Source organism: Diadema antillarum, unplaced genomic scaffold (assembly GCF_040938485.1).
Source record: "Diadema antillarum isolate AM-2024a unplaced genomic scaffold, OU_Dant_1.0 scf00000076, whole genome shotgun sequence".
In the NCBI taxonomy this organism is placed as follows: Eukaryota; Metazoa; Echinodermata; class Echinoidea; order Diadematoida; family Diadematidae; genus Diadema; species Diadema antillarum.
Genome location: NW_027270965.1, coordinates 646,461 through 651,712, shown reverse-complemented (window position 1 = coordinate 651,712; position 5,252 = coordinate 646,461).

The window sequence follows — 5,252 nt, the reverse complement described above, 5'->3', positions numbered from 1 at the left end:
AGCTGACGAGCCCGGATGTTGTGATGTCACAGGTGCCAAATGTTTCACTGATTACAAGCCCTCGCATACGCGTGCGTTAAATCGTGCCGAGTAGCAGACGACGCTTAGGCCCAATTTAGCTAGCAGGCGGCACTTGTTTACTGTCCTATCCATGCAGCTGTCTCAAATTTCGCAGAACCAAATCGCACCAAAATTACAGGATATAATTCTAAGCATATTTCAAAATACCGTATTATATTTGAACGAAATCGGTAATCGAGAAGTATCAATATTGACGCCGAATTACAAGTTGTCACTAAAAAAAAAACTTACTCTTCGCGAGAGATCTTGGTAAACGCGATATGCACAATCTAGAACTGAAGTTAGCCGACTAGTGCTGTGCGAAGGGGGAATTTACGCGGGAACTAAATAAAAAAATGTCATGATTTTAGCGATTTGTGTGATTTACGAACTTTATTTTTCATTCAACTTAGCTCAAATAATTTATAAATTGATATTTTGCTCCCGATTACTTGAAAGATTTGTCTCATGATATTAGATGGCTAACTTCAGTCTGTGCGTGCGCAGGCAGCGCAGGCAAGGAGGGCGACTACGCCGCGATCACTCTTGTTTAGTCGTATAGAGCAGATTGTTTTTAGCGAGGACAGGAAAGTCGACAACTTCACTTACGCTTCTCAACTTGCGATTTGGTTCCAATTAGCGTGAGCAAGTGGACATGAGTCATAAAATACTTCTTGTGATTTTGGTGCAATTTGGTTGGGTGAATTTTGAGATATCTACATGGATACGGAAGTACTCTAGCACTATGCCTACACCAGCGCTTGGATCGTGAAGCGATGGCACTGTTTGTATCTACGTGGTCGGGCCACTCTTCCGAGGTATGGGTCCTACTAAAACTAGATCTAAGTTAGTCCTTGGTGTTAATACGACCACCATGAGATTTATCTCGACCACAAAAACATTGAAAATCCATAAAGCAGATACCTTACCTGCAAAATTCAGCACAGAAACAACAGGGCCTGCAGCACAAGGGCCTCTAGCGGCAACGCTAGACCTTGGAGTCTGGACTTTCGTCTGGACTTTCGTCTGGACTTTCTTCAAGTTCTGGCAGCAGGGGTACATGTATTGCATACTAAACGTTTACGCTGTGCCTATTTAAATTAGCGCTGTGCACGTACAGCTGTCGACGGAGCGGCGAGTAGAATCTTCTCGGTCCTTGACTGCAGTGAGTGCTCACTAGTCCTAGTCCTAGTCCTAGTTCTAGTCTAGAGTCTATATGTACAGAGTGCCGTTTTCTTCTAACTAGGCGTAAACCGTGATTGCCGTTGACTATTTTTTGGATTTAGATTTTAAGAATCACTCAGTCCTCATCTTCGTTAGATAGTTTGAACTGTGATGTCGAACCATTTATCACTCATCATCAATGCATAGTGCAACGTTACTTACACACAGTTTTCTATGGGCAGCACGTTCGGACAATGATGCCAATTTCATTTTGCATATCTGGAATATTCCCCACAAATTTGATCTAAATAAAAAGCTTTTGAAGAGATTCCTTTTAAGAATTAATAAATATTGTTCAACATGTTTATTTCAGCTCCATATTGCAATTTTACTAAATAACAGTTTTTGCATTACTTCGTGTGAGATTTCATCAGTAAATTGACATGTGTAGAACCTTTCTAGTTCGTTTTGCTAAAATCGGAGGTTGGCACCTGTGACGTATGCCAAATTGTGTGGATCGTTCCTTGGCTTGCTCGTTTTCATTTTTTTGAAAAAATCATTACAGGCTTATCCTGGGTTTTAGAATCCTCTCTTTCCAGTCGTAGGCATCAAAAAATGTAGATTATAATTATCAGACAAGTAGAAAATGTCAGTACAGGTTTCTTTTAAGGTAAAGGGATCTAGGTGTGAACCTCACTAAAGAGTGTAGAAGCGCACGCACAGTGCGCAGTGCGCTTCTACGCTCTTTGGTCCTTTATAGAGTTCTCTAGTTCTTCAGAGAATAACTTACAGAGAAGAATTTACGGTGTACAGAGCACTGATTAAGTCTCTTCTCGACATGGCTGTGAAGTCCATGGATCCGCCTCAGAAAGCTCCAAAACACTACTGGATTCCATTCAATATCAGGCTCTTCGACTATGTGCTGATGCAGCTGCCGCGACATCTTTAGAATCCTTCCAAGTGCAAATCGGAGAACCCCTCTTATGCATCAGAAGAAAGGTGCTAACCACAAAATACAATGCGTCTTTGTTTTTTGTGATTTTTTTTGTAACGCCTGGTATAACAAACACTGATGAGCATAGAGACATTAATCTATTTTTGTGATATGCGCCATATAAATATGGTTTATTATTATTTGAAGACGTATAACACACTTTTGAAAACCAACAGAACTATTGAAGAAAAAAAATACTGTGTCAAATGGTTTGCCTCCGCCATATCTCATTATTCTTCAAATGAAACTACAAAACATCTTACAGAAGACTATAATTTCAAATGACTGATGACAACCAAAAATAACATATTTAGAAATGTGATTGCACAATCCCAAAATATATTAACTAGGTATAAATGGATGGTCTATCAGATGAAAAGAAATATTTGCCAGAAACTTCTTTGTGACATCTGTGCTCATTCTTTATTCTGTTTACTGATCAGGCCATCTGTACCTATAGTCACGATTGATTCTATTTGCATAGTGATAAATTGCTTGTTGTTCCAAAAATTATCGTGGGAGATCGGTCGTTTGCACGACTGGAATCAGTTGCCTCGTATCCACTGTTCTGGGCAATATTTCGAAAGTTGATAACCATGTTGATTTTTTCAAATCAGCCCTCCATTCCCGTTTATTTGAAGCAGCTTTTGGTCTTTTCTTTAACTTAGAACCAGTTAAAGGGATCGCATAGTTTTGGTTGAGCCCTAACTTCAGGCTTCTAACATGTTTGTGTGTGTGAGTGTGTGAGATAATGAGAAACCTCCTATGCAATGTGAAAGAGCATGACATTCCAAGAGGAATTCAACGTTTATTTGATGAAAATTGGCGGTGAAATAGCTGAGATATCGAAAAGAGACCAACCCTCATAAAAAAAAGACCACCTTTCATTACAATCGCTTTGTTTTACTTTGTTTTTTGATGTCTCAGCCATTCCAAAAACCGATTTTCATAATGAACTTTGAATGCCCTGTACTGTCATGAGGGGTTTCTTGATATCTCACAAAAAAGTTTATAGCTAAATCCTCACCTCCACCAGTACTATAACTTCATTTCAGCATTTTCTGATTGTGTGCCAATTCTCTTAAATACATGTGAAGAGTACATTGTTTGTTGGTAAGCGATGAACATGATGAAAGTAGAAATGCGTGCATGAAGTGCTGAGTTGGAGCCAACTTCAGCGACTAGCAGCACAGCATAAATTTATACAAGATCCGAATCGCTACAATAGTTATAAACACTAACAATGAAGACTATAGCAGTTATGAAAATCAAGGTAGAATATAATATCCAAGCCTAATAATTACTCAACCTTTAAAAAAGGTTGCTAATATCAACTGTCTTTTTATAGACAGTTTACTGTCACCTGTTATACAATGGATTTCAAGTGGATTTCGAAATATAATGCTAATGAAATGTCATCGGAAACGATAACTGTGTTTACATATTTACACACACTGTTAAAAGCATGTGCTTTGGATGTCAAGTCTTTAAGATTAAGTAGCATTGAATTGGTTCTTATTCATAACATAACAATTCATTCATTGAACGACCTTTTCTTGTCCTTACAAAAGTGCGTTGCAGAGAATAAAAACACAGATATAAAAATCACGAAAAGACTTACAATACACTTACATCAGAATTACAGTAAAGCAATGCGAATAACATTTTCCTGGACAAAAAAGAAGAAGGACCGACTTGAATGAATGAGAGTTTAATGATTTTTAATGATTTCTTAAATGTATGTAAGGATTCATATTGGTTGGAGGTTGCGTAGGAGAATATTGAATAGTTTGGAATAACCGATCCACTGAGTATTAATCTTTGTTGAAATCAGTGTTCACGAGGGTATTTAGATTGTTGTGATAAAACAATACGTTTGAGTAATTGGGAAAGCACACAAACGAAGGGGTGATTTGCAGTGGTTATGATTATCTTATGCAATGTATGTACATATATATATGTATATATATATATATATATATATATATATATATATATATATATATCTTATATATCTTATATTACTCTATAGTGATACTATCTTTTCTTATATGATATATCCGTTATCTGAGTTTTCCGCATATTGTCTTGTCATGTCCGTATTGTTTTAATTGAATCGCGTATTGTATCTCCGCTTTTGAAATTTATGACTTTAGTTTTTTCGTTCTCACAAATTCGAATTTTTCATCCCTGTTATTTCTAAATTCAGAGCTTACTTTCTTTTTGTTTTTGCTTGAAGTTTTTCTTGTTGACTGATTGCAAGTTGGACTTCAAAGGCCAAGGAAGTTCGGATATCCATAGCTCCCAACGTACCTTTCTGTTGTGTACAGTTGGCTGATTCCGCATGAAATATCACTGTTCTTTTTTATATCAAGTGATACATTAATTTTAAACCATCAGTATTCATGTTATAACCACATAACCAGTGTTGATCGCTTTCTAGACGGGCTGGATTGTCTCGTGTACCTCATTGATCTTTCCGGAAGGAGATAAGACTCATAGAATGCTTTGCTCAAAATTTCAATGCGTCACAATCGGATAAAGTCTCTGTAAAAAGTGTGAAAGATATGTCACATGCGGTCAATCCTTAATTCCTGCCATTCTATTTTTTTTAAATTAATCTCCCGTGTTCTTATACCTGTGGACGAAGGGGTTCTCATGTGATAATGAGCTTGGATAACCACTCGTACTGAGCACATTGTGTATTCGCTATTCTTCTCTACATAATGGTGGCATATTAATATTGTTAAAAACAGTTAATTTGACATATTTTGTCATAATTTGGAACAAAATACGCATCTCTAATAAAGAACAAGATATTCACATATTGCCCTCTACCTCTCGGAGCTGACCATGGGTTGGTCTCAAATCATGTGCCACTTGGTACTTTTGGTAAGATGTTTCCCTATACCTTCAAGCTTTCGTCCATCCATTACTTTTGATAAAGGATTATAGGTTCTCCTCTCCATCTCATTTTCCTGTCCTCTTACTCCTGTCACCTATACTTCTGGGAAACATCATGCTATTGTAGGAG